We start from the raw sequence: 17,122 nt of genomic DNA on the forward strand, positions 1-17,122 counted from the left end.
CCTCTTAGCTTTCTTCGCTCAGCTTCAGTACAAGCAAGCAAACCACTCTGAAAAAAAAAAAGCCTACAGCACCTGGTATTCCCAGGCGGTCTGCCATCCAGGTACTAACCAGGCCCGACCCTGCTTAACTTCTGAGATCGGACGAGATCAGGTGCTTTCAGGGTGGTATGGCCGTAGGCTCTAGGAGCACTGGTTTTGGGCCTCTTAGCTTTCTTCGCTCAGCTTCAGTACAAGCAAGCAAACCACTCTGAAAAAAAAAAGCCTACAGCACCTGGTATTCCCAGGCGGTCTGCCATCCAGGTACTAACCAGGCCCGACCCTGCTTAACTTCTGAGATCGGACGAGATCAGGTGCTTTCAGGGTGGTATGGCCGTAGGCTCTAGGAGCACTGGTTTTGGGCCTCTTAGCTTTCTTCGCTCAGCTTCAGTACAAGCAAGCAAACCACTCTGAAAAAAAAAAGCCTACAGCACCTGGTATTCCCAGGCGGTCTGCCATCCAGGCACTAACCAGGCCCGACCCTGCTTAACTTCTGAGATCGGACGAGATCAGGTGCTTTCAGGGTGGTATGGCCGTAGGCTCTAGGAGCACTGGTTTTGGGCCTCTTAGCTTTCTTCGCTCAGCTTCAGTACAAGCAAGCAAACCACTCTGAAAAAAAAAAAGCCTACAGCACCTGGTATTCCCAGGCGGTCTGCCATCCAGGTACTAACCAGGCCCGACCCTGCTTAACTTCTGAGATCGGACGAGATCAGGTGCTTTCAGGGTGGTATGGCCGTAGGCTCTAGGAGCACTGGTTTTGGGCCTCTTAGCTTTCTTCGCTCAGCTTCAGTACAAGCAAGCAAACCACTCTGAAAAAAAAAAGCCTACAGCACCTGGTATTCCCAGGCGGTCTCCCATCCAGGTACTAACCAGGCCCGACCCTGCTTAACTTCTGAGATCGGACGAGATCAGGTGCTTTCAGGGTGGTATGGCCGTAGGCTCTAAGAGCACTGGTTTTGGGCCTCTTAGCTTTCTTCGCTCAGCTTCAGTACAAGCAAGCAAACCACTCTGAAAAAAAAAAGCCTACAGCACCTGGTATTCCCAGGCGGTCTCCCATCCAGGTACTAACCAGGCCCGACCCTGCTTAACTTCTGAGATCGGACGAGATCAGGTGCTTTCAGGGTGGTATGGCCGTAGGCTCTAGGAGCACTGGTTTTGGGCCTCTTAGCTTTCTTCGCTCAGCTTCAGTACAAGCAAGCAAACCACTCTGAAAAAAAAAAGCCTACAGCACCTGGTATTCCCAGGCGGTCTCCCATCCAGGTACTAACCAGGCCCGACCCTGCTTAACTTCTGAGATCGGACGAGATCAGGTGCTTTCAGGGTGGTATGGCCGTAGGCTCTAGGAGCACTGGTTTTGGGCCTCTTAGCTTTCTTCGCTCAGCTTCAGTACAAGCAAGCAAACCACTCTGAAAAAAAAAAGCCTACAGCACCTGGTATTCCCAGGCGGTCTCCCATCCAGGTACTAACCAGGCCCGACCCTGCTTAACTTCTGAGATCGGACGAGATCAGGTGCTTTCAGGGTGGTATGGCCATAGGCTCTAGGAGTACTGGTTTTGGGCCTCTTAGCTTTCTTCGCTCAGCTTCAGTACAAGCAAGCAAACCACTCTGAAAAAAAAAAGCCTACAGCACCTGGTATTCCCAGGCGGTCTCCCATCCAGGTACTAACCAGGCCCGACCCTGCTTAACTTCTGAGATCGGACGAGATCAGGTGCTTTCAGGGTGGTATGGCCGTAGGCTCTAGGAGCACTGGTTTTGGGCCTCTTAGCTTTCTTCGCTCAGCTTCAGTGCAAGCAAACCACTCTGAAAAAAAAAGCCTACAGCACCTGGTATTCCCAGGCGGTCTCCCATCCAGGTACTAACCAGGCCCGACCCTGCTTAACTTCTGAGATCAGACGAGATCAGGTGCTTTCAGGGTGGTATGGCCGTAGGCTCTAGGAGCACTGGTTTTGGGCCTCTTAGCTTTCTTCGCTCAGCTTCAGTACAAGCAAGCAAACCACTCTGAAAAAAAAAAGCCTACAGCACCTGGTATTCCCAGGCGGTCTCCCATCCAGGTACTAACCAGGCCCGACCCTGCTTAACTTCTGAGATCGGACGAGATCAGGTGCTTTCAGGGTGGTATGGCCGTAGGCTCTAGGAGCACTGGTTTTGGGCCTCTTAGCTTTCTTCGCTCAGCTTCAGTGCAAGCAAACCACTCTGAAAAAAAAAAGCCTACAGCACCTGGTATTCCCAGGCGGTCTCCCATCCAGGTACTAACCAGGCCCGACCCTGCTTAACTTCTGAGATCGGACGAGATCAGGTGCTTTCAGGGTGGTATGGCCGTAGGCTCTAGGAGCACTGGTTTTGGGCCTCTTAGCTTTCTTCGCTCAGCTTCAGTACAAGCAAGCAAACCACTCTGAAAAAAAAAAAGCCTACAGCACCTGGTATTCCCAGGCGGTCTCCCATCCAGGTATTAACCAGGCCCGACCCTGCTTAACTTCTGAGATCGGACGAGATCAGGTGCTTTCAGGGTGGTATGGCCGTAGGCTCTAGGAGCACTGGTTTTGGGCCTCTTAGCTTTCTTCGCTCAGCTTCAGTACAAGCAAGCAAACCACTCTGAAAAAAAAAGCCTACAGCACCTGGTATTCCCAGGCGGTCTCCCATCCAGGTACTAACCAGGCCCGACCCTGCTTAACTTCTGAGATCGGACGAGATCAGGTGCTTTCAGGGTGGTATGGCCGTAGGCTCTAGGAGCACTGGTTTTGGGCCTCTTAGCTTTCTTCGCTCAGCTTCAGTACAAGCAAGCAAACCACTCTGAAAAAAAAAAGCCTACAGCACCTGGTATTCCCAGGCGGTCTCCCATCCAGGTACTAACCAGGCCCGACCCTGCTTAACTTCTGAGATCGGACGAGATCAGGTGCTTTCAGGGTGGTATGGCCGTAGGCTCTAGGAGCACTGGTTTTGGGCCTCTTAGCTTTCTTCGCTCAGCTTCAGTACAAGCAAGCAAACCACTCTGAAAAAAAAAAGCCTACAGCACCTGGTATTCCCAGGCGGTCTCCCATCCAGGTACTAACCAGGCCCGACCCTGCTTAACTTCTGAGATCGGACGAGATCAGGTGCTTTCAGGGTGGTATGGCCGTAGGCTCTAGGAGCACTGGTTTTGGGCCTCTTAGCTTTCTTCGCTCAGCTTCAGTACAAGCAAGCAAACCACTCTGAAAAAAAAAAGCCTACAGCACCTGGTATTCCCAGGCGGTCTCCCATCCAGGTACTAACCAGGCCCGACCCTGCTTAACTTCTGAGATCGGACGAGATCAGGTGCTTTCAGGGTGGTATGGCCGTAGGCTCTAGGAGCACTGGTTTTGGGCCTCTTAGCTTTCTTCGCTCAGCTTCAGTACAAGCAAGCAAACCACTCTGAAAAAAAAAAGCCTACAGCACCTGGTATTCCCAGGCGGTCTCCCATCCAGGTACTAACCAGGCCCGACCCTGCTTAACTTCTGAGATCGGACGAGATCAGGTGCTTTCAGGGTGGTATGGCCGTAGGCTCTAGGAGCACTGGTTTTGGGCCTCTTAGCTTTCTTCGCTCAGCTTCAGTACAAGCAAGCAAACCACTCTGAAAAAAAAAGCCTACAGCACCTGGTATTCCCAGGCGGTCTCCCATCCAGGTACTAACCAGGCCCGACCCTGCTTAACTTCTGAGATCGGACGAGATCAGGTGCTTTCAGGGTGGTATGGCAGTAGGCTCTAGGAGCACTGGTTTTGGGCCTCTTAGCTTTCTTCGCTCAGCTTCAGTACAAGCAAGCAAACCACTCTGAAAAAAAAAGCCTACAGCACCTGGTATTCCCAGGCGGTCTCCCATCCAGGTACTAACCAGGCCCGACCCTGCTTAACTTCTGAGATCGGACGAGATCAGGTGCTTTCAGGGTGGTATGGCCGTAGGCTCTAGGAGCACTGGCTTTGGGCCTCTTAGCTTTCTTCGCTCAGCTTCAGTACAAGCAAGCAAACCACTCTGAAAAAAAAAAGCCTACAGCACCTGGTATTCCCAGGCGGTCTCCCATCCAGGTACTAACCAGGCCCGACCCTGCTTTCTGAGATCGGACGAGATCAGGTGCTTTCAGGGTGGTATGGCCGTAGGCTCTAGGAGCACTGGTTTTGGGCCTCTTAGCTTTCTTCGCTCAGCTTCAGTACAAGCAAGCAAACCACTCTGAAAAAAAAAAGCCTACAGCACCTGGTATTCCCAGGCGGTCTCCCATCCAGGTACTAACCAGGCCCGACCCTGCTTAACTTCTGAGATCGGACGAGATCAGGTGCTTTCAGGGTGGTATGGCCGTAGGCTCTAGGAGCACTGGTTTTGGGCCTCTTAGCTTTCTTCGCTCAGCTTCAGTACAAGCAAGCAAACCACTCTGAAAAAAAAAAGCCTACAGCACCTGGTATTCCCAGGCGGTCTCCCATCCAGGTACTAACCAGGCCCGACCCTGCTTAACTTCTGAGATCGGACGAGATCAGGTGCTTTCAGGGTGGTATGGCCGTAGGCTCTAGGAGCACTGGTTTTGGGCCTCTTAGCTTTCTTCGCTCAGCTTCAGTACAAGCAAGCAAACCACTCTGAAAAAAAAAAGCCTACAGCACCTGGTATTCCCAGGCGGTCTCCCATCCAGGTACTAACCAGGCCCGACCCTGCTTAACTTCTGAGATCGGACGAGATCAGGTGCTTTCAGGGTGGTATGGCCGTAGGCTCTAGGAGCACTGGTTTTGGGCCTCTTAGCTTTCTTCGCTCAGCTTCAGTACAAGCAAGCAAACCACTCTGAAAAAAAAAAGCCTACAGCACCTGGTATTCCCAGGCGGTCTCCCATCCAGGTACTAACCAGGCCCGACCCTGCTTAACTTCTGAGATCGGACGAGATCAGGTGCTTTCAGGGTGGTATGGCCGTAGGCTCTAGGAGCACTGGTTTTGGGCCTCTTAGCTTTCTTCGCTCAGCTTCAGTACAAGCAAGCAAACCACTCTGAAAAAAAAAAGCCTACAGCACCTGGTATTCCCAGGCGGTCTCCCATCCAGGTACTAACCAGGCCCGACCCTGCTTAACTTCTGAGATCGGACGAGATCAGGTGCTTTCAGGGTGGTATGGCCGTAGGCTCTAGGAGCACTGGTTTTGGGCCTCTTAGCTTTCTTCGCTCAGCTTCAGTACAAGCAAGCAAACCACTCTGAAAAAAAAAAGCCTACAGCACCTGGTATTCCCAGGCGGTCTCCCATCCAGGTACTAACCAGGCCCGACCCTGCTTAACTTCTGAGATCGGACGAGATCAGGTGCTTTCAGGGTGGTATGGCCGTAGGCTCTAGGAGCACTGGTTTTGGGCCTCTTAGCTTTCTTCGCTCAGCTTCAGTACAAGCAAGCAAACCACTCTGAAAAAAAAAAGCCTACAGCACCTGGTATTCCCAGGCGGTCTCCCATCCAGGTACTAACCAGGCCCGACCCTGCTTAACTTCTGAGATCGGACGAGATCAGGTGCTTTCAGGGTGGTATGGCCGTAGGCTCTAGGAGCACTGGTTTTGGGCCTCTTAGCTTTCTTCGCTCAGCTTCAGTACAAGCAAGCAAACCACTCTGAAAAAAAAAAGCCTACAGCACCTGGTATTCCCAGGCGGTCTCCCATCCAGGTACTAACCAGGCCCGACCCTGCTTAACTTCTGAGATCGGACGAGATCAGGTGCTTTCAGGGTGGTATGGCCGTAGGCTCTAGGAGCACTGGTTTTGGGCCTCTTAGCTTTCTTCGCTCAGCTTCAGTACAAGCAAGCAAACCACTCTGAAAAAAAAAAGCCTACAGCACCTGGTATTCCCAGGCGGTCTCCCATCCAGGTACTAACCAGGCCCGACCCTGCTTAACTTCTGAGATCGGACGAGATCAGGTGCTTTCAGGGTGGTATGGCCGTAGGCTCTAGGAGCACTGGTTTTGGGCCTCTTAGCTTTCTTCGCTCAGCTTCAGTACAAGCAAGCAAACCACTCTGAAAAAAAAAAGCCTACAGCACCTGGTATTCCCAGGCGGTCTCCCATCCAGGTACTAACCAGGCCCGACCCTGCTTAACTTCTGAGATCGGACGAGATCAGGTGCTTTCAGGGTGGTATGGCCGTAGGCTCTAGGAGCACTGGTTTTGGGCCTCTTAGCTTTCTTCGCTCAGCTTCAGTACAAGCAAGCAAACCACTCTGAAAAAAAAAAGCCTACAGCACCTGGTATTCCCAGGCGGTCTCCCATCCAGGTACTAACCAGGCCCGACCCTGCTTAACTTCTGAGATCGGACGAGATCAGGTGCTTTCAGGGTGGTATGGCCGTAGGCTCTAGGAGCACTGGTTTTGGGCCTCTTAGCTTTCTTCGCTCAGCTTCAGTACAAGCAAGCAAACCACTCTGAAAAAAAAAAGCCTACAGCACCTGGTATTCCCAGGCGGTCTCCCATCCAGGTACTAACCAGGCCCGACCCTGCTTAACTTCTGAGATCGGACGAGATCAGGTGCTTTCAGGGTGGTATGGCCGTAGGCTCTAGGAGCACTGGTTTTGGGCCTCTTAGCTTTCTTCGCTCAGCTTCAGTACAAGCAAGCAAACCACTCTGAAAAAAAAAAGCCTACAGCACCTGGTATTCCCAGGCGGTCTCCCATCCAGGTACTAACCAGGCCCGACCCTGCTTAACTTCTGAGATCGGACGAGATCAGGTGCTTTCAGGGTGGTATGGCCGTAGGCTCTAGGAGCACTGGTTTTGGGCCTCTTAGCTTTCTTCGCTCAGCTTCAGTACAAGCAAGCAAACCACTCTGAAAAAAAAAAGCCTACAGCACCTGGTATTCCCAGGCGGTCTCCCATCCAGGTACTAACCAGGCCCGACCCTGCTTAACTTCTGAGATCGGACGAGATCAGGTGCTTTCAGGGTGGTATGGCCGTAGGCTCTAGGAGCACTGGTTTTGGGCCTCTTAGCTTTCTTCGCTCAGCTTCAGTACAAGCAAGCAAACCACTCTGAAAAAAAAAAGCCTACAGCACCTGGTATTCCCAGGCGGTCTCCCATCCAGGTACTAACCAGGCCCGACCCTGCTTAACTTCTGAGATCGGACGAGATCAGGTGCTTTCAGGGTGGTATGGCCGTAGGCTCTAGGAGCACTGGTTTTGGGCCTCTTAGCTTTCTTCGCTCAGCTTCAGTACAAGCAAGCAAACCACTCTGAAAAAAAAAAGCCTACAGCACCTGGTATTCCCAGGCGGTCTCCCATCCAGGTACTAACCAGGCCCGACCCTGCTTAACTTCTGAGATCGGACGAGATCAGGTGCTTTCAGGGTGGTATGGCCGTAGGCTCTAGGAGCACTGGTTTTGGGCCTCTTAGCTTTCTTCGCTCAGCTTCAGTACAAGCAAGCAAACCACTCTGAAAAAAAAAAGCCTACAGCACCTGGTATTCCCAGGCGGTCTCCCATCCAGGTACTAACCAGGCCCGACCCTGCTTAACTTCTGAGATCGGACGAGATCAGGTGCTTTCAGGGTGGTATGGCCGTAGGCTCTAGGAGCACTGGTTTTGGGCCTCTTAGCTTTCTTCGCTCAGCTTCAGTACAAGCAAGCAAACCACTCTGAAAAAAAAAAGCCTACAGCACCTGGTATTCCCAGGCGGTCTCCCATCCAGGTACTAACCAGGCCCGACCCTGCTTAACTTCTGAGATCGGACGAGATCAGGTGCTTTCAGGGTGGTATGGCCGTAGGCTCTAGGAGCACTGGTTTTGGGCCTCTTAGCTTTCTTCGCTCAGCTTCAGTACAAGCAAGCAAACCACTCTGAAAAAAAAAAGCCTACAGCACCTGGTATTCCCAGGCGGTCTCCCATCCAGGTACTAACCAGGCCCGACCCTGCTTAACTTCTGAGATCGGACGAGATCAGGTGCTTTCAGGGTGGTATGGCCGTAGGCTCTAGGAGCACTGGTTTTGGGCCTCTTAGCTTTCTTCGCTCAGCTTCAGTACAAGCAAGCAAACCACTCTGAAAAAAAAAAGCCTACAGCACCTGGTATTCCCAGGCGGTCTCCCATCCAGGTACTAACCAGGCCCGACCCTGCTTAACTTCTGAGATCGGACGAGATCAGGTGCTTTCAGGGTGGTATGGCCGTAGGCTCTAGGAGCACTGGTTTTGGGCCTCTTAGCTTTCTTCGCTCAGCTTCAGTACAAGCAAGCAAACCACTCTGAAAAAAAAAAGCCTACAGCACCTGGTATTCCCAGGCGGTCTCCCATCCAGGTACTAACCAGGCCCGACCCTGCTTAACTTCTGAGATCGGACGAGATCAGGTGCTTTCAGGGTGGTATGGCCGTAGGCTCTAGGAGCACTGGTTTTGGGCCTCTTAGCTTTCTTCGCTCAGCTTCAGTACAAGCAAGCAAACCACTCTGAAAAAAAAAAGCCTACAGCACCTGGTATTCCCAGGCGGTCTCCCATCCAGGTACTAACCAGGCCCGACCCTGCTTAACTTCTGAGATCGGACGAGATCAGGTGCTTTCAGGGTGGTATGGCCGTAGGCTCTAGGAGCACTGGTTTTGGGCCTCTTAGCTTTCTTCGCTCAGCTTCAGTACAAGCAAGCAAACCACTCTGAAAAAAAAAAGCCTACAGCACCTGGTATTCCCAGGCGGTCTCCCATCCAGGTACTAACCAGGCCCGACCCTGCTTAACTTCTGAGATCGGACGAGATCAGGTGCTTTCAGGGTGGTATGGCCGTAGGCTCTAGGAGCACTGGTTTTGGGCCTCTTAGCTTTCTTCGCTCAGCTTCAGTACAAGCAAGCAAACCACTCTGAAAAAAAAAAGCCTACAGCACCTGGTATTCCCAGGCGGTCTCCCATCCAGGTACTAACCAGGCCCGACCCTGCTTAACTTCTGAGATCGGACGAGATCAGGTGCTTTCAGGGTGGTATGGCCGTAGGCTCTAGGAGCACTGGTTTTGGGCCTCTTAGCTTTCTTCGCTCAGCTTCAGTACAAGCAAGCAAACCACTCTGAAAAAAAAAAGCCTACAGCACCTGGTATTCCCAGGCGGTCTCCCATCCAGGTACTAACCAGGCCCGACCCTGCTTAACTTCTGAGATCGGACGAGATCAGGTGCTTTCAGGGTGGTATGGCCGTAGGCTCTAGGAGCACTGGTTTTGGGCCTCTTAGCTTTCTTCGCTCAGCTTCAGTACAAGCAAGCAAACCACTCTGAAAAAAAAAAGCCTACAGCACCTGGTATTCCCAGGCGGTCTCCCATCCAGGTACTAACCAGGCCCGACCCTGCTTAACTTCTGAGATCGGACGAGATCAGGTGCTTTCAGGGTGGTATGGCCGTAGGCTCTAGGAGCACTGGTTTTGGGCCTCTTAGCTTTCTTCGCTCAGCTTCAGTACAAGCAAGCAAACCACTCTGAAAAAAAAAAGCCTACAGCACCTGGTATTCCCAGGCGGTCTCCCATCCAGGTACTAACCAGGCCCGACCCTGCTTAACTTCTGAGATCGGACGAGATCAGGTGCTTTCAGGGTGGTATGGCCGTAGGCTCTAGGAGCACTGGTTTTGGGCCTCTTAGCTTTCTTCGCTCAGCTTCAGTACAAGCAAGCAAACCACTCTGAAAAAAAAAAGCCTACAGCACCTGGTATTCCCAGGCGGTCTCCCATCCAGGTACTAACCAGGCCCGACCCTGCTTAACTTCTGAGATCGGACGAGATCAGGTGCTTTCAGGGTGGTATGGCCGTAGGCTCTAGGAGCACTGGTTTTGGGCCTCTTAGCTTTCTTCGCTCAGCTTCAGTACAAGCAAGCAAACCACTCTGAAAAAAAAAAGCCTACAGCACCTGGTATTCCCAGGCGGTCTCCCATCCAGGTACTAACCAGGCCCGACCCTGCTTAACTTCTGAGATCGGACGAGATCAGGTGCTTTCAGGGTGGTATGGCCGTAGGCTCTAGGAGCACTGGTTTTGGGCCTCTTAGCTTTCTTCGCTCAGCTTCAGTACAAGCAAGCAAACCACTCTGAAAAAAAAAAGCCTACAGCACCTGGTATTCCCAGGCGGTCTCCCATCCAGGTACTAACCAGGCCCGACCCTGCTTAACTTCTGAGATCGGACGAGATCAGGTGCTTTCAGGGTGGTATGGCCGTAGGCTCTAGGAGCACTGGTTTTGGGCCTCTTAGCTTTCTTCGCTCAGCTTCAGTACAAGCAAGCAAACCACTCTGAAAAAAAAAAGCCTACAGCACCTGGTATTCCCAGGCGGTCTCCCATCCAGGTACTAACCAGGCCCGACCCTGCTTAACTTCTGAGATCGGACGAGATCAGGTGCTTTCAGGGTGGTATGGCCGTAGGCTCTAGGAGCACTGGTTTTGGGCCTCTTAGCTTTCTTCGCTCAGCTTCAGTACAAGCAAGCAAACCACTCTGAAAAAAAAAAGCCTACAGCACCTGGTATTCCCAGGCGGTCTCCCATCCAGGTACTAACCAGGCCCGACCCTGCTTAACTTCTGAGATCGGACGAGATCAGGTGCTTTCAGGGTGGTATGGCCGTAGGCTCTAGGAGCACTGGTTTTGGGCCTCTTAGCTTTCTTCGCTCAGCTTCAGTACAAGCAAGCAAACCACTCTGAAAAAAAAAAGCCTACAGCACCTGGTATTCCCAGGCGGTCTCCCATCCAGGTACTAACCAGGCCCGACCCTGCTTAACTTCTGAGATCGGACGAGATCAGGTGCTTTCAGGGTGGTATGGCCGTAGGCTCTAGGAGCACTGGTTTTGGGCCTCTTAGCTTTCTTCGCTCAGCTTCAGTACAAGCAAGCAAACCACTCTGAAAAAAAAAAGCCTACAGCACCTGGTATTCCCAGGCGGTCTCCCATCCAGGTACTAACCAGGCCCGACCCTGCTTAACTTCTGAGATCGGACGAGATCAGGTGCTTTCAGGGTGGTATGGCCGTAGGCTCTAGGAGCACTGGTTTTGGGCCTCTTAGCTTTCTTCGCTCAGCTTCAGTACAAGCAAGCAAACCACTCTGAAAAAAAAAAGCCTACAGCACCTGGTATTCCCAGGCGGTCTCCCATCCAGGTACTAACCAGGCCCGACCCTGCTTAACTTCTGAGATCGGACGAGATCAGGTGCTTTCAGGGTGGTATGGCCGTAGGCTCTAGGAGCACTGGTTTTGGGCCTCTTAGCTTTCTTCGCTCAGCTTCAGTACAAGCAAGCAAACCACTCTGAAAAAAAAAAGCCTACAGCACCTGGTATTCCCAGGCGGTCTCCCATCCAGGTACTAACCAGGCCCGACCCTGCTTAACTTCTGAGATCGGACGAGATCAGGTGCTTTCAGGGTGGTATGGCCGTAGGCTCTAGGAGCACTGGTTTTGGGCCTCTTAGCTTTCTTCGCTCAGCTTCAGTACAAGCAAGCAAACCACTCTGAAAAAAAAAAGCCTACAGCACCTGGTATTCCCAGGCGGTCTCCCATCCAGGTACTAACCAGGCCCGACCCTGCTTAACTTCTGAGATCGGACGAGATCAGGTGCTTTCAGGGTGGTATGGCCGTAGGCTCTAGGAGCACTGGTTTTGGGCCTCTTAGCTTTCTTCGCTCAGCTTCAGTACAAGCAAGCAAACCACTCTGAAAAAAAAAAGCCTACAGCACCTGGTATTCCCAGGCGGTCTCCCATCCAGGTACTAACCAGGCCCGACCCTGCTTAACTTCTGAGATCGGACGAGATCAGGTGCTTTCAGGGTGGTATGGCCGTAGGCTCTAGGAGCACTGGTTTTGGGCCTCTTAGCTTTCTTCGCTCAGCTTCAGTACAAGCAAGCAAACCACTCTGAAAAAAAAAAGCCTACAGCACCTGGTATTCCCAGGCGGTCTCCCATCCAGGTACTAACCAGGCCCGACCCTGCTTAACTTCTGAGATCGGACGAGATCAGGTGCTTTCAGGGTGGTATGGCCGTAGGCTCTAGGAGCACTGGTTTTGGGCCTCTTAGCTTTCTTCGCTCAGCTTCAGTACAAGCAAGCAAACCACTCTGAAAAAAAAAAGCCTACAGCACCTGGTATTCCCAGGCGGTCTCCCATCCAGGTACTAACCAGGCCCGACCCTGCTTAACTTCTGAGATCGGACGAGATCAGGTGCTTTCAGGGTGGTATGGCCGTAGGCTCTAGGAGCACTGGTTTTGGGCCTCTTAGCTTTCTTCGCTCAGCTTCAGTACAAGCAAGCAAACCACTCTGAAAAAAAAAAGCCTACAGCACCTGGTATTCCCAGGCGGTCTCCCATCCAGGTACTAACCAGGCCCGACCCTGCTTAACTTCTGAGATCGGACGAGATCAGGTGCTTTCAGGGTGGTATGGCCGTAGGCTCTAGGAGCACTGGTTTTGGGCCTCTTAGCTTTCTTCGCTCAGCTTCAGTACAAGCAAGCAAACCACTCTGAAAAAAAAAAGCCTACAGCACCTGGTATTCCCAGGCGGTCTCCCATCCAGGTACTAACCAGGCCCGACCCTGCTTAACTTCTGAGATCGGACGAGATCAGGTGCTTTCAGGGTGGTATGGCCGTAGGCTCTAGGAGCACTGGTTTTGGGCCTCTTAGCTTTCTTCGCTCAGCTTCAGTACAAGCAAGCAAACCACTCTGAAAAAAAAAAGCCTACAGCACCTGGTATTCCCAGGCGGTCTCCCATCCAGGTACTAACCAGGCCCGACCCTGCTTAACTTCTGAGATCGGACGAGATCAGGTGCTTTCAGGGTGGTATGGCCGTAGGCTCTAGGAGCACTGGTTTTGGGCCTCTTAGCTTTCTTCGCTCAGCTTCAGTACAAGCAAGCAAACCACTCTGAAAAAAAAAAGCCTACAGCACCTGGTATTCCCAGGCGGTCTCCCATCCAGGTACTAACCAGGCCCGACCCTGCTTAACTTCTGAGATCGGACGAGATCAGGTGCTTTCAGGGTGGTATGGCCGTAGGCTCTAGGAGCACTGGTTTTGGGCCTCTTAGCTTTCTTCGCTCAGCTTCAGTACAAGCAAGCAAACCACTCTGAAAAAAAAAAGCCTACAGCACCTGGTATTCCCAGGCGGTCTCCCATCCAGGTACTAACCAGGCCCGACCCTGCTTAACTTCTGAGATCGGACGAGATCAGGTGCTTTCAGGGTGGTATGGCCGTAGGCTCTAGGAGCACTGGTTTTGGGCCTCTTAGCTTTCTTCGCTCAGCTTCAGTACAAGCAAGCAAACCACTCTGAAAAAAAAAAGCCTACAGCACCTGGTATTCCCAGGCGGTCTCCCATCCAGGTACTAACCAGGCCCGACCCTGCTTAACTTCTGAGATCGGACGAGATCAGGTGCTTTCAGGGTGGTATGGCCGTAGGCTCTAGGAGCACTGGTTTTGGGCCTCTTAGCTTTCTTCGCTCAGCTTCAGTACAAGCAAGCAAACCACTCTGAAAAAAAAAAGCCTACAGCACCTGGTATTCCCAGGCGGTCTCCCATCCAGGTACTAACCAGGCCCGACCCTGCTTAACTTCTGAGATCGGACGAGATCAGGTGCTTTCAGGGTGGTATGGCCGTAGGCTCTAGGAGCACTGGTTTTGGGCCTCTTAGCTTTCTTCGCTCAGCTTCAGTACAAGCAAGCAAACCACTCTGAAAAAAAAAAGCCTACAGCACCTGGTATTCCCAGGCGGTCTCCCATCCAGGTACTAACCAGGCCCGACCCTGCTTAACTTCTGAGATCGGACGAGATCAGGTGCTTTCAGGGTGGTATGGCCGTAGGCTCTAGGAGCACTGGTTTTGGGCCTCTTAGCTTTCTTCGCTCAGCTTCAGTACAAGCAAGCAAACCACTCTGAAAAAAAAAAGCCTACAGCACCTGGTATTCCCAGGCGGTCTCCCATCCAGGTACTAACCAGGCCCGACCCTGCTTAACTTCTGAGATCGGACGAGATCAGGTGCTTTCAGGGTGGTATGGCCGTAGGCTCTAGGAGCACTGGTTTTGGGCCTCTTAGCTTTCTTCGCTCAGCTTCAGTACAAGCAAGCAAACCACTCTGAAAAAAAAAAGCCTACAGCACCTGGTATTCCCAGGCGGTCTCCCATCCAGGTACTAACCAGGCCCGACCCTGCTTAACTTCTGAGATCGGACGAGATCAGGTGCTTTCAGGGTGGTATGGCCGTAGGCTCTAGGAGCACTGGTTTTGGGCCTCTTAGCTTTCTTCGCTCAGCTTCAGTACAAGCAAGCAAACCACTCTGAAAAAAAAAAGCCTACAGCACCTGGTATTCCCAGGCGGTCTCCCATCCAGGTACTAACCAGGCCCGACCCTGCTTAACTTCTGAGATCGGACGAGATCAGGTGCTTTCAGGGTGGTATGGCCGTAGGCTCTAGGAGCACTGGTTTTGGGCCTCTTAGCTTTCTTCGCTCAGCTTCAGTACAAGCAAGCAAACCACTCTGAAAAAAAAAAGCCTACAGCACCTGGTATTCCCAGGCGGTCTCCCATCCAGGTACTAACCAGGCCCGACCCTGCTTAACTTCTGAGATCGGACGAGATCAGGTGCTTTCAGGGTGGTATGGCCGTAGGCTCTAGGAGCACTGGTTTTGGGCCTCTTAGCTTTCTTCGCTCAGCTTCAGTACAAGCAAGCAAACCACTCTGAAAAAAAAAAGCCTACAGCACCTGGTATTCCCAGGCGGTCTCCCATCCAGGTACTAACCAGGCCCGACCCTGCTTAACTTCTGAGATCGGACGAGATCAGGTGCTTTCAGGGTGGTATGGCCGTAGGCTCTAGGAGCACTGGTTTTGGGCCTCTTAGCTTTCTTCGCTCAGCTTCAGTACAAGCAAGCAAACCACTCTGAAAAAAAAAAGCCTACAGCACCTGGTATTCCCAGGCGGTCTCCCATCCAGGTACTAACCAGGCCCGACCCTGCTTAACTTCTGAGATCGGACGAGATCAGGTGCTTTCAGGGTGGTATGGCCGTAGGCTCTAGGAGCACTGGTTTTGGGCCTCTTAGCTTTCTTCGCTCAGCTTCAGTACAAGCAAGCAAACCACTCTGAAAAAAAAAAGCCTACAGCACCTGGTATTCCCAGGCGGTCTCCCATCCAGGTACTAACCAGGCCCGACCCTGCTTAACTTCTGAGATCGGACGAGATCAGGTGCTTTCAGGGTGGTATGGCCGTAGGCTCTAGGAGCACTGGTTTTGGGCCTCTTAGCTTTCTTCGCTCAGCTTCAGTACAAGCAAGCAAACCACTCTGAAAAAAAAAAGCCTACAGCACCTGGTATTCCCAGGCGGTCTCCCATCCAGGTACTAACCAGGCCCGACCCTGCTTAACTTCTGAGATCGGACGAGATCAGGTGCTTTCAGGGTGGTATGGCCGTAGGCTCTAGGAGCACTGGTTTTGGGCCTCTTAGCTTTCTTCGCTCAGCTTCAGTACAAGCAAGCAAACCACTCTGAAAAAAAAAAGCCTACAGCACCTGGTATTCCCAGGCGGTCTCCCATCCAGGTACTAACCAGGCCCGACCCTGCTTAACTTCTGAGATCGGACGAGATCAGGTGCTTTCAGGGTGGTATGGCCGTAGGCTCTAGGAGCACTGGTTTTGGGCCTCTTAGCTTTCTTCGCTCAGCTTCAGTACAAGCAAGCAAACCACTCTGAAAAAAAAAAGCCTACAGCACCTGGTATTCCCAGGCGGTCTCCCATCCAGGTACTAACCAGGCCCGACCCTGCTTAACTTCTGAGATCGGACGAGATCAGGTGCTTTCAGGGTGGTATGGCCGTAGGCTCTAGGAGCACTGGTTTTGGGCCTCTTAGCTCTTTCTTCGCTCAGCTTCAGTACAAGCAAGCAAACCACTCTGAAAAAAAAAAGCCTACAGCACCTGGTATTCCCAGGCGGTCTCCCATCCAGGTACTAACCAGGCCCGACCCTGCTTAACTTCTGAGATCGGACGAGATCAGGTGCTTTCAGGGTGGTATGGCCGTAGGCTCTAGGAGCACTGGTTTTGGGCCTCTTAGCTTTCTTCGCTCAGCTTCAGTACAAGCAAGCAAACCACTCTGAAAAAAAAAAGCCTACAGCACCTGGTATTCCCAGGCGGTCTCCCATCCAGGTACTAACCAGGCCCGACCCTGCTTAACTTCGAGATCGGACGAGATCAGGTGCTTTCAGGGTGGTATGGCCGTAGGCTCTAGGAGCACTGGTTTTGGGCCTCTGTAGCTTTCTTCGCTCAGCTTCAGTACAAGCAAGCAAACCACTCTGAAAAAAAAAAGCCTACAGCACCTGGTATTCCCAGGCGGTCTCCCATCCAGGTACTAACCAGGCCCGACCCTGCTTAACTTCTGAGATCGGACGAGATCAGGTGCTTTCAGGGTGGTATGGCCGTAGGCTCTAGGAGCACTGGTTTTGGGCCTCTTAGCTTTCTTCGCTCAGCTTCAGTACAAGCAAGCAAACCACTCTGAAAAAAAAAAGCCTACAGCACCTGGTATTCCCAGGCGGTCTCCCATCCAGGTACTAACCAGGCCCGACCCTGCTTAACTTCTGAGATCGGACGAGATCAGGTGCTTTCAGGGTGGTATGGCCGTAGGCTCTAGGAGCACTGGTTTTGGGCCTCTTAGCTTTCTTCGCTCAGCTTCAGTACAAGCAAGCAAACCACTCTGAAAAAAAAAAGCCTACAGCACCTGGTATTCCCAGGCGGTCTCCCATCCAGGTACTAACCAGGCCCGACCCTGCTTAACTTCTGAGATCGGACGAGATCAGGTGCTTTCAGGGTGGTATGGCCGTAGGCTCTAGGAGCACTGGTTTTGGGCCTCTTAGCTTTCTTCGCTCAGCTTCAGTACAAGCAAGCAAACCACTCTGAAAAAAAAAAGCCTACAGCACCTGGTATTCCCAGGCGGTCTCCCATCCAGGTACTAACCAGGCCCGACCCTGCTTAACTTCTGAGATCGGACGAGATCAGGTGCTTTCAGGGTGGTATGGCCGTAGGCTCTAGGAGCACTGGTTTTGGGCCTCTTAGCTTTCTTCGCTCAGCTTCAGTACAAGCAAGCAAACCACTCTGAAAAAAAAAAGCCTACAGCACCTGGTATTCCCAGGCGGTCTCCCATCCAGGTACTAACCAGGCCCGACCCTGCTTAACTTCTGAGATCGGACGAGATCAGGTGCTTTCAGGGTGGTATGGCCGTAGGCTCTAGGAGCACTGGTTTTGGGCCTCTTAGCTTTCTTCGCT

The 17,122-nt window shown here is 52.3% G+C and overlaps 86 non-coding genes across 86 annotated transcripts; all 86 read right to left on the bottom strand.

Annotated features, from left to right (window-relative positions):
* Positions 1 to 60: 60 nt before the first annotated feature.
* Positions 61 to 179, bottom strand: LOC147682637 (5S ribosomal RNA). Its single transcript, XR_015301553.1, has one exon. It is a non-coding gene; the product is annotated as a 5S ribosomal RNA (ribosomal RNA).
* An 80-nt stretch (positions 180 to 259) lies between these two features.
* Positions 260 to 378, bottom strand: LOC147682638 (5S ribosomal RNA). The gene has a single exon (XR_015301554.1). It is a non-coding gene; the product is annotated as a 5S ribosomal RNA (ribosomal RNA).
* Positions 379 to 458: 80 nt separating this feature from the next.
* On the bottom strand, positions 459 to 577 carry LOC147682639 (5S ribosomal RNA). Its single transcript, XR_015301593.1, has one exon. It is a non-coding gene; the product is annotated as a 5S ribosomal RNA (ribosomal RNA).
* An 81-nt stretch (positions 578 to 658) lies between these two features.
* Positions 659 to 777, bottom strand: LOC147682640 (5S ribosomal RNA). The gene has a single exon (XR_015301555.1). It is a non-coding gene; the product is annotated as a 5S ribosomal RNA (ribosomal RNA).
* An 80-nt stretch (positions 778 to 857) lies between these two features.
* Positions 858 to 976, bottom strand: LOC147682641 (5S ribosomal RNA). The gene has a single exon (XR_015302383.1). It is a non-coding gene; the product is annotated as a 5S ribosomal RNA (ribosomal RNA).
* An 80-nt stretch (positions 977 to 1,056) lies between these two features.
* On the bottom strand, positions 1,057 to 1,175 carry LOC147682642 (5S ribosomal RNA). The gene has a single exon (XR_015302384.1). It is a non-coding gene; the product is annotated as a 5S ribosomal RNA (ribosomal RNA).
* Positions 1,176 to 1,255: 80 nt separating this feature from the next.
* On the bottom strand, positions 1,256 to 1,374 carry LOC147682643 (5S ribosomal RNA). Its single transcript, XR_015302385.1, has one exon. It is a non-coding gene; the product is annotated as a 5S ribosomal RNA (ribosomal RNA).
* An 80-nt stretch (positions 1,375 to 1,454) lies between these two features.
* On the bottom strand, positions 1,455 to 1,573 carry LOC147682644 (5S ribosomal RNA). Its single transcript, XR_015301513.1, has one exon. It is a non-coding gene; the product is annotated as a 5S ribosomal RNA (ribosomal RNA).
* Positions 1,574 to 1,653: 80 nt separating this feature from the next.
* On the bottom strand, positions 1,654 to 1,772 carry LOC147682645 (5S ribosomal RNA). The gene has a single exon (XR_015302386.1). It is a non-coding gene; the product is annotated as a 5S ribosomal RNA (ribosomal RNA).
* Positions 1,773 to 1,847: 75 nt separating this feature from the next.
* On the bottom strand, positions 1,848 to 1,966 carry LOC147682646 (5S ribosomal RNA). Its single transcript, XR_015301519.1, has one exon. It is a non-coding gene; the product is annotated as a 5S ribosomal RNA (ribosomal RNA).
* An 80-nt stretch (positions 1,967 to 2,046) lies between these two features.
* On the bottom strand, positions 2,047 to 2,165 carry LOC147682647 (5S ribosomal RNA). The gene has a single exon (XR_015302387.1). It is a non-coding gene; the product is annotated as a 5S ribosomal RNA (ribosomal RNA).
* Positions 2,166 to 2,241: 76 nt separating this feature from the next.
* On the bottom strand, positions 2,242 to 2,360 carry LOC147682648 (5S ribosomal RNA). Its single transcript, XR_015302388.1, has one exon. It is a non-coding gene; the product is annotated as a 5S ribosomal RNA (ribosomal RNA).
* An 81-nt stretch (positions 2,361 to 2,441) lies between these two features.
* On the bottom strand, positions 2,442 to 2,560 carry LOC147682649 (5S ribosomal RNA). The gene has a single exon (XR_015301571.1). It is a non-coding gene; the product is annotated as a 5S ribosomal RNA (ribosomal RNA).
* A 79-nt stretch (positions 2,561 to 2,639) lies between these two features.
* Positions 2,640 to 2,758, bottom strand: LOC147682650 (5S ribosomal RNA). The gene has a single exon (XR_015302389.1). It is a non-coding gene; the product is annotated as a 5S ribosomal RNA (ribosomal RNA).
* An 80-nt stretch (positions 2,759 to 2,838) lies between these two features.
* Positions 2,839 to 2,957, bottom strand: LOC147682651 (5S ribosomal RNA). The gene has a single exon (XR_015302390.1). It is a non-coding gene; the product is annotated as a 5S ribosomal RNA (ribosomal RNA).
* Positions 2,958 to 3,037: 80 nt separating this feature from the next.
* LOC147682652 (5S ribosomal RNA) lies at positions 3,038 to 3,156 on the bottom strand. Its single transcript, XR_015302391.1, has one exon. It is a non-coding gene; the product is annotated as a 5S ribosomal RNA (ribosomal RNA).
* An 80-nt stretch (positions 3,157 to 3,236) lies between these two features.
* On the bottom strand, positions 3,237 to 3,355 carry LOC147682653 (5S ribosomal RNA). The gene has a single exon (XR_015302392.1). It is a non-coding gene; the product is annotated as a 5S ribosomal RNA (ribosomal RNA).
* Positions 3,356 to 3,435: 80 nt separating this feature from the next.
* On the bottom strand, positions 3,436 to 3,554 carry LOC147682654 (5S ribosomal RNA). The gene has a single exon (XR_015302393.1). It is a non-coding gene; the product is annotated as a 5S ribosomal RNA (ribosomal RNA).
* A 79-nt stretch (positions 3,555 to 3,633) lies between these two features.
* Positions 3,634 to 3,752, bottom strand: LOC147682655 (5S ribosomal RNA). Its single transcript, XR_015301559.1, has one exon. It is a non-coding gene; the product is annotated as a 5S ribosomal RNA (ribosomal RNA).
* A 79-nt stretch (positions 3,753 to 3,831) lies between these two features.
* On the bottom strand, positions 3,832 to 3,950 carry LOC147682656 (5S ribosomal RNA). Its single transcript, XR_015302394.1, has one exon. It is a non-coding gene; the product is annotated as a 5S ribosomal RNA (ribosomal RNA).
* An 80-nt stretch (positions 3,951 to 4,030) lies between these two features.
* On the bottom strand, positions 4,031 to 4,145 carry LOC147682657 (5S ribosomal RNA). The gene has a single exon (XR_015301604.1). It is a non-coding gene; the product is annotated as a 5S ribosomal RNA (ribosomal RNA).
* Positions 4,146 to 4,225: 80 nt separating this feature from the next.
* LOC147682658 (5S ribosomal RNA) lies at positions 4,226 to 4,344 on the bottom strand. The gene has a single exon (XR_015302396.1). It is a non-coding gene; the product is annotated as a 5S ribosomal RNA (ribosomal RNA).
* An 80-nt stretch (positions 4,345 to 4,424) lies between these two features.
* LOC147682659 (5S ribosomal RNA) lies at positions 4,425 to 4,543 on the bottom strand. The gene has a single exon (XR_015302397.1). It is a non-coding gene; the product is annotated as a 5S ribosomal RNA (ribosomal RNA).
* An 80-nt stretch (positions 4,544 to 4,623) lies between these two features.
* On the bottom strand, positions 4,624 to 4,742 carry LOC147682660 (5S ribosomal RNA). The gene has a single exon (XR_015302398.1). It is a non-coding gene; the product is annotated as a 5S ribosomal RNA (ribosomal RNA).
* Positions 4,743 to 4,822: 80 nt separating this feature from the next.
* Positions 4,823 to 4,941, bottom strand: LOC147682661 (5S ribosomal RNA). Its single transcript, XR_015302399.1, has one exon. It is a non-coding gene; the product is annotated as a 5S ribosomal RNA (ribosomal RNA).
* Positions 4,942 to 5,021: 80 nt separating this feature from the next.
* LOC147682662 (5S ribosomal RNA) lies at positions 5,022 to 5,140 on the bottom strand. Its single transcript, XR_015302400.1, has one exon. It is a non-coding gene; the product is annotated as a 5S ribosomal RNA (ribosomal RNA).
* An 80-nt stretch (positions 5,141 to 5,220) lies between these two features.
* LOC147682663 (5S ribosomal RNA) lies at positions 5,221 to 5,339 on the bottom strand. Its single transcript, XR_015302401.1, has one exon. It is a non-coding gene; the product is annotated as a 5S ribosomal RNA (ribosomal RNA).
* An 80-nt stretch (positions 5,340 to 5,419) lies between these two features.
* On the bottom strand, positions 5,420 to 5,538 carry LOC147682664 (5S ribosomal RNA). Its single transcript, XR_015302402.1, has one exon. It is a non-coding gene; the product is annotated as a 5S ribosomal RNA (ribosomal RNA).
* Positions 5,539 to 5,618: 80 nt separating this feature from the next.
* Positions 5,619 to 5,737, bottom strand: LOC147682665 (5S ribosomal RNA). The gene has a single exon (XR_015302403.1). It is a non-coding gene; the product is annotated as a 5S ribosomal RNA (ribosomal RNA).
* An 80-nt stretch (positions 5,738 to 5,817) lies between these two features.
* On the bottom strand, positions 5,818 to 5,936 carry LOC147682666 (5S ribosomal RNA). Its single transcript, XR_015302404.1, has one exon. It is a non-coding gene; the product is annotated as a 5S ribosomal RNA (ribosomal RNA).
* Positions 5,937 to 6,016: 80 nt separating this feature from the next.
* LOC147682667 (5S ribosomal RNA) lies at positions 6,017 to 6,135 on the bottom strand. The gene has a single exon (XR_015302405.1). It is a non-coding gene; the product is annotated as a 5S ribosomal RNA (ribosomal RNA).
* Positions 6,136 to 6,215: 80 nt separating this feature from the next.
* On the bottom strand, positions 6,216 to 6,334 carry LOC147682668 (5S ribosomal RNA). The gene has a single exon (XR_015302406.1). It is a non-coding gene; the product is annotated as a 5S ribosomal RNA (ribosomal RNA).
* An 80-nt stretch (positions 6,335 to 6,414) lies between these two features.
* Positions 6,415 to 6,533, bottom strand: LOC147682669 (5S ribosomal RNA). The gene has a single exon (XR_015302407.1). It is a non-coding gene; the product is annotated as a 5S ribosomal RNA (ribosomal RNA).
* Positions 6,534 to 6,613: 80 nt separating this feature from the next.
* Positions 6,614 to 6,732, bottom strand: LOC147682670 (5S ribosomal RNA). The gene has a single exon (XR_015302408.1). It is a non-coding gene; the product is annotated as a 5S ribosomal RNA (ribosomal RNA).
* An 80-nt stretch (positions 6,733 to 6,812) lies between these two features.
* On the bottom strand, positions 6,813 to 6,931 carry LOC147682671 (5S ribosomal RNA). The gene has a single exon (XR_015302409.1). It is a non-coding gene; the product is annotated as a 5S ribosomal RNA (ribosomal RNA).
* An 80-nt stretch (positions 6,932 to 7,011) lies between these two features.
* LOC147682672 (5S ribosomal RNA) lies at positions 7,012 to 7,130 on the bottom strand. The gene has a single exon (XR_015302410.1). It is a non-coding gene; the product is annotated as a 5S ribosomal RNA (ribosomal RNA).
* An 80-nt stretch (positions 7,131 to 7,210) lies between these two features.
* On the bottom strand, positions 7,211 to 7,329 carry LOC147682673 (5S ribosomal RNA). Its single transcript, XR_015301091.1, has one exon. It is a non-coding gene; the product is annotated as a 5S ribosomal RNA (ribosomal RNA).
* Positions 7,330 to 7,409: 80 nt separating this feature from the next.
* Positions 7,410 to 7,528, bottom strand: LOC147682674 (5S ribosomal RNA). The gene has a single exon (XR_015301092.1). It is a non-coding gene; the product is annotated as a 5S ribosomal RNA (ribosomal RNA).
* An 80-nt stretch (positions 7,529 to 7,608) lies between these two features.
* LOC147682675 (5S ribosomal RNA) lies at positions 7,609 to 7,727 on the bottom strand. Its single transcript, XR_015301093.1, has one exon. It is a non-coding gene; the product is annotated as a 5S ribosomal RNA (ribosomal RNA).
* Positions 7,728 to 7,807: 80 nt separating this feature from the next.
* On the bottom strand, positions 7,808 to 7,926 carry LOC147682676 (5S ribosomal RNA). The gene has a single exon (XR_015301094.1). It is a non-coding gene; the product is annotated as a 5S ribosomal RNA (ribosomal RNA).
* Positions 7,927 to 8,006: 80 nt separating this feature from the next.
* Positions 8,007 to 8,125, bottom strand: LOC147682677 (5S ribosomal RNA). Its single transcript, XR_015301095.1, has one exon. It is a non-coding gene; the product is annotated as a 5S ribosomal RNA (ribosomal RNA).
* An 80-nt stretch (positions 8,126 to 8,205) lies between these two features.
* LOC147682678 (5S ribosomal RNA) lies at positions 8,206 to 8,324 on the bottom strand. Its single transcript, XR_015301097.1, has one exon. It is a non-coding gene; the product is annotated as a 5S ribosomal RNA (ribosomal RNA).
* An 80-nt stretch (positions 8,325 to 8,404) lies between these two features.
* Positions 8,405 to 8,523, bottom strand: LOC147682679 (5S ribosomal RNA). The gene has a single exon (XR_015301098.1). It is a non-coding gene; the product is annotated as a 5S ribosomal RNA (ribosomal RNA).
* An 80-nt stretch (positions 8,524 to 8,603) lies between these two features.
* On the bottom strand, positions 8,604 to 8,722 carry LOC147682680 (5S ribosomal RNA). Its single transcript, XR_015301099.1, has one exon. It is a non-coding gene; the product is annotated as a 5S ribosomal RNA (ribosomal RNA).
* Positions 8,723 to 8,802: 80 nt separating this feature from the next.
* On the bottom strand, positions 8,803 to 8,921 carry LOC147682681 (5S ribosomal RNA). The gene has a single exon (XR_015301100.1). It is a non-coding gene; the product is annotated as a 5S ribosomal RNA (ribosomal RNA).
* An 80-nt stretch (positions 8,922 to 9,001) lies between these two features.
* On the bottom strand, positions 9,002 to 9,120 carry LOC147682682 (5S ribosomal RNA). Its single transcript, XR_015301101.1, has one exon. It is a non-coding gene; the product is annotated as a 5S ribosomal RNA (ribosomal RNA).
* Positions 9,121 to 9,200: 80 nt separating this feature from the next.
* On the bottom strand, positions 9,201 to 9,319 carry LOC147682683 (5S ribosomal RNA). The gene has a single exon (XR_015301102.1). It is a non-coding gene; the product is annotated as a 5S ribosomal RNA (ribosomal RNA).
* An 80-nt stretch (positions 9,320 to 9,399) lies between these two features.
* LOC147682684 (5S ribosomal RNA) lies at positions 9,400 to 9,518 on the bottom strand. The gene has a single exon (XR_015301103.1). It is a non-coding gene; the product is annotated as a 5S ribosomal RNA (ribosomal RNA).
* An 80-nt stretch (positions 9,519 to 9,598) lies between these two features.
* LOC147682685 (5S ribosomal RNA) lies at positions 9,599 to 9,717 on the bottom strand. Its single transcript, XR_015301104.1, has one exon. It is a non-coding gene; the product is annotated as a 5S ribosomal RNA (ribosomal RNA).
* Positions 9,718 to 9,797: 80 nt separating this feature from the next.
* Positions 9,798 to 9,916, bottom strand: LOC147682686 (5S ribosomal RNA). Its single transcript, XR_015301105.1, has one exon. It is a non-coding gene; the product is annotated as a 5S ribosomal RNA (ribosomal RNA).
* An 80-nt stretch (positions 9,917 to 9,996) lies between these two features.
* LOC147682687 (5S ribosomal RNA) lies at positions 9,997 to 10,115 on the bottom strand. The gene has a single exon (XR_015301106.1). It is a non-coding gene; the product is annotated as a 5S ribosomal RNA (ribosomal RNA).
* Positions 10,116 to 10,195: 80 nt separating this feature from the next.
* On the bottom strand, positions 10,196 to 10,314 carry LOC147682688 (5S ribosomal RNA). The gene has a single exon (XR_015301108.1). It is a non-coding gene; the product is annotated as a 5S ribosomal RNA (ribosomal RNA).
* An 80-nt stretch (positions 10,315 to 10,394) lies between these two features.
* LOC147682689 (5S ribosomal RNA) lies at positions 10,395 to 10,513 on the bottom strand. The gene has a single exon (XR_015301109.1). It is a non-coding gene; the product is annotated as a 5S ribosomal RNA (ribosomal RNA).
* An 80-nt stretch (positions 10,514 to 10,593) lies between these two features.
* Positions 10,594 to 10,712, bottom strand: LOC147682690 (5S ribosomal RNA). Its single transcript, XR_015301110.1, has one exon. It is a non-coding gene; the product is annotated as a 5S ribosomal RNA (ribosomal RNA).
* Positions 10,713 to 10,792: 80 nt separating this feature from the next.
* Positions 10,793 to 10,911, bottom strand: LOC147682691 (5S ribosomal RNA). Its single transcript, XR_015301111.1, has one exon. It is a non-coding gene; the product is annotated as a 5S ribosomal RNA (ribosomal RNA).
* An 80-nt stretch (positions 10,912 to 10,991) lies between these two features.
* LOC147682692 (5S ribosomal RNA) lies at positions 10,992 to 11,110 on the bottom strand. Its single transcript, XR_015301112.1, has one exon. It is a non-coding gene; the product is annotated as a 5S ribosomal RNA (ribosomal RNA).
* Positions 11,111 to 11,190: 80 nt separating this feature from the next.
* Positions 11,191 to 11,309, bottom strand: LOC147682693 (5S ribosomal RNA). Its single transcript, XR_015301113.1, has one exon. It is a non-coding gene; the product is annotated as a 5S ribosomal RNA (ribosomal RNA).
* Positions 11,310 to 11,389: 80 nt separating this feature from the next.
* LOC147682694 (5S ribosomal RNA) lies at positions 11,390 to 11,508 on the bottom strand. Its single transcript, XR_015301114.1, has one exon. It is a non-coding gene; the product is annotated as a 5S ribosomal RNA (ribosomal RNA).
* An 80-nt stretch (positions 11,509 to 11,588) lies between these two features.
* On the bottom strand, positions 11,589 to 11,707 carry LOC147682695 (5S ribosomal RNA). Its single transcript, XR_015301115.1, has one exon. It is a non-coding gene; the product is annotated as a 5S ribosomal RNA (ribosomal RNA).
* Positions 11,708 to 11,787: 80 nt separating this feature from the next.
* Positions 11,788 to 11,906, bottom strand: LOC147682696 (5S ribosomal RNA). The gene has a single exon (XR_015301116.1). It is a non-coding gene; the product is annotated as a 5S ribosomal RNA (ribosomal RNA).
* An 80-nt stretch (positions 11,907 to 11,986) lies between these two features.
* LOC147682697 (5S ribosomal RNA) lies at positions 11,987 to 12,105 on the bottom strand. The gene has a single exon (XR_015301117.1). It is a non-coding gene; the product is annotated as a 5S ribosomal RNA (ribosomal RNA).
* An 80-nt stretch (positions 12,106 to 12,185) lies between these two features.
* Positions 12,186 to 12,304, bottom strand: LOC147682698 (5S ribosomal RNA). Its single transcript, XR_015301119.1, has one exon. It is a non-coding gene; the product is annotated as a 5S ribosomal RNA (ribosomal RNA).
* An 80-nt stretch (positions 12,305 to 12,384) lies between these two features.
* Positions 12,385 to 12,503, bottom strand: LOC147682699 (5S ribosomal RNA). The gene has a single exon (XR_015301120.1). It is a non-coding gene; the product is annotated as a 5S ribosomal RNA (ribosomal RNA).
* Positions 12,504 to 12,583: 80 nt separating this feature from the next.
* Positions 12,584 to 12,702, bottom strand: LOC147682700 (5S ribosomal RNA). Its single transcript, XR_015301121.1, has one exon. It is a non-coding gene; the product is annotated as a 5S ribosomal RNA (ribosomal RNA).
* An 80-nt stretch (positions 12,703 to 12,782) lies between these two features.
* Positions 12,783 to 12,901, bottom strand: LOC147682701 (5S ribosomal RNA). The gene has a single exon (XR_015301122.1). It is a non-coding gene; the product is annotated as a 5S ribosomal RNA (ribosomal RNA).
* Positions 12,902 to 12,981: 80 nt separating this feature from the next.
* Positions 12,982 to 13,100, bottom strand: LOC147682702 (5S ribosomal RNA). Its single transcript, XR_015301123.1, has one exon. It is a non-coding gene; the product is annotated as a 5S ribosomal RNA (ribosomal RNA).
* An 80-nt stretch (positions 13,101 to 13,180) lies between these two features.
* On the bottom strand, positions 13,181 to 13,299 carry LOC147682703 (5S ribosomal RNA). The gene has a single exon (XR_015301124.1). It is a non-coding gene; the product is annotated as a 5S ribosomal RNA (ribosomal RNA).
* An 80-nt stretch (positions 13,300 to 13,379) lies between these two features.
* Positions 13,380 to 13,498, bottom strand: LOC147682704 (5S ribosomal RNA). The gene has a single exon (XR_015301125.1). It is a non-coding gene; the product is annotated as a 5S ribosomal RNA (ribosomal RNA).
* An 80-nt stretch (positions 13,499 to 13,578) lies between these two features.
* On the bottom strand, positions 13,579 to 13,697 carry LOC147682705 (5S ribosomal RNA). Its single transcript, XR_015301126.1, has one exon. It is a non-coding gene; the product is annotated as a 5S ribosomal RNA (ribosomal RNA).
* An 80-nt stretch (positions 13,698 to 13,777) lies between these two features.
* On the bottom strand, positions 13,778 to 13,896 carry LOC147682706 (5S ribosomal RNA). The gene has a single exon (XR_015301127.1). It is a non-coding gene; the product is annotated as a 5S ribosomal RNA (ribosomal RNA).
* Positions 13,897 to 13,976: 80 nt separating this feature from the next.
* Positions 13,977 to 14,095, bottom strand: LOC147682707 (5S ribosomal RNA). Its single transcript, XR_015301128.1, has one exon. It is a non-coding gene; the product is annotated as a 5S ribosomal RNA (ribosomal RNA).
* An 80-nt stretch (positions 14,096 to 14,175) lies between these two features.
* LOC147682708 (5S ribosomal RNA) lies at positions 14,176 to 14,294 on the bottom strand. Its single transcript, XR_015301130.1, has one exon. It is a non-coding gene; the product is annotated as a 5S ribosomal RNA (ribosomal RNA).
* Positions 14,295 to 14,374: 80 nt separating this feature from the next.
* LOC147682709 (5S ribosomal RNA) lies at positions 14,375 to 14,493 on the bottom strand. Its single transcript, XR_015301131.1, has one exon. It is a non-coding gene; the product is annotated as a 5S ribosomal RNA (ribosomal RNA).
* An 80-nt stretch (positions 14,494 to 14,573) lies between these two features.
* LOC147682710 (5S ribosomal RNA) lies at positions 14,574 to 14,692 on the bottom strand. Its single transcript, XR_015301132.1, has one exon. It is a non-coding gene; the product is annotated as a 5S ribosomal RNA (ribosomal RNA).
* An 80-nt stretch (positions 14,693 to 14,772) lies between these two features.
* On the bottom strand, positions 14,773 to 14,891 carry LOC147682711 (5S ribosomal RNA). The gene has a single exon (XR_015301133.1). It is a non-coding gene; the product is annotated as a 5S ribosomal RNA (ribosomal RNA).
* An 80-nt stretch (positions 14,892 to 14,971) lies between these two features.
* Positions 14,972 to 15,090, bottom strand: LOC147682712 (5S ribosomal RNA). The gene has a single exon (XR_015301134.1). It is a non-coding gene; the product is annotated as a 5S ribosomal RNA (ribosomal RNA).
* Positions 15,091 to 15,170: 80 nt separating this feature from the next.
* On the bottom strand, positions 15,171 to 15,289 carry LOC147682713 (5S ribosomal RNA). Its single transcript, XR_015301135.1, has one exon. It is a non-coding gene; the product is annotated as a 5S ribosomal RNA (ribosomal RNA).
* An 80-nt stretch (positions 15,290 to 15,369) lies between these two features.
* Positions 15,370 to 15,488, bottom strand: LOC147682714 (5S ribosomal RNA). Its single transcript, XR_015301136.1, has one exon. It is a non-coding gene; the product is annotated as a 5S ribosomal RNA (ribosomal RNA).
* Positions 15,489 to 15,568: 80 nt separating this feature from the next.
* LOC147682715 (5S ribosomal RNA) lies at positions 15,569 to 15,687 on the bottom strand. The gene has a single exon (XR_015301137.1). It is a non-coding gene; the product is annotated as a 5S ribosomal RNA (ribosomal RNA).
* Positions 15,688 to 15,769: 82 nt separating this feature from the next.
* LOC147682716 (5S ribosomal RNA) lies at positions 15,770 to 15,888 on the bottom strand. Its single transcript, XR_015301138.1, has one exon. It is a non-coding gene; the product is annotated as a 5S ribosomal RNA (ribosomal RNA).
* Positions 15,889 to 15,968: 80 nt separating this feature from the next.
* LOC147682717 (5S ribosomal RNA) lies at positions 15,969 to 16,086 on the bottom strand. Its single transcript, XR_015301595.1, has one exon. It is a non-coding gene; the product is annotated as a 5S ribosomal RNA (ribosomal RNA).
* Positions 16,087 to 16,167: 81 nt separating this feature from the next.
* Positions 16,168 to 16,286, bottom strand: LOC147682718 (5S ribosomal RNA). Its single transcript, XR_015301139.1, has one exon. It is a non-coding gene; the product is annotated as a 5S ribosomal RNA (ribosomal RNA).
* An 80-nt stretch (positions 16,287 to 16,366) lies between these two features.
* On the bottom strand, positions 16,367 to 16,485 carry LOC147682719 (5S ribosomal RNA). Its single transcript, XR_015301141.1, has one exon. It is a non-coding gene; the product is annotated as a 5S ribosomal RNA (ribosomal RNA).
* An 80-nt stretch (positions 16,486 to 16,565) lies between these two features.
* Positions 16,566 to 16,684, bottom strand: LOC147682720 (5S ribosomal RNA). The gene has a single exon (XR_015301142.1). It is a non-coding gene; the product is annotated as a 5S ribosomal RNA (ribosomal RNA).
* An 80-nt stretch (positions 16,685 to 16,764) lies between these two features.
* Positions 16,765 to 16,883, bottom strand: LOC147682721 (5S ribosomal RNA). Its single transcript, XR_015301143.1, has one exon. It is a non-coding gene; the product is annotated as a 5S ribosomal RNA (ribosomal RNA).
* An 80-nt stretch (positions 16,884 to 16,963) lies between these two features.
* LOC147682722 (5S ribosomal RNA) lies at positions 16,964 to 17,082 on the bottom strand. Its single transcript, XR_015301144.1, has one exon. It is a non-coding gene; the product is annotated as a 5S ribosomal RNA (ribosomal RNA).
* Between the last annotated feature and the right edge of the window lie 40 nt (positions 17,083 to 17,122).

This window comes from Lissotriton vulgaris, chromosome 11, assembly GCF_964263255.1.
Source record: "Lissotriton vulgaris chromosome 11, aLisVul1.2, whole genome shotgun sequence".
Lineage (NCBI taxonomy): Eukaryota > Metazoa > Chordata > Amphibia > Caudata > Salamandridae > Lissotriton > Lissotriton vulgaris.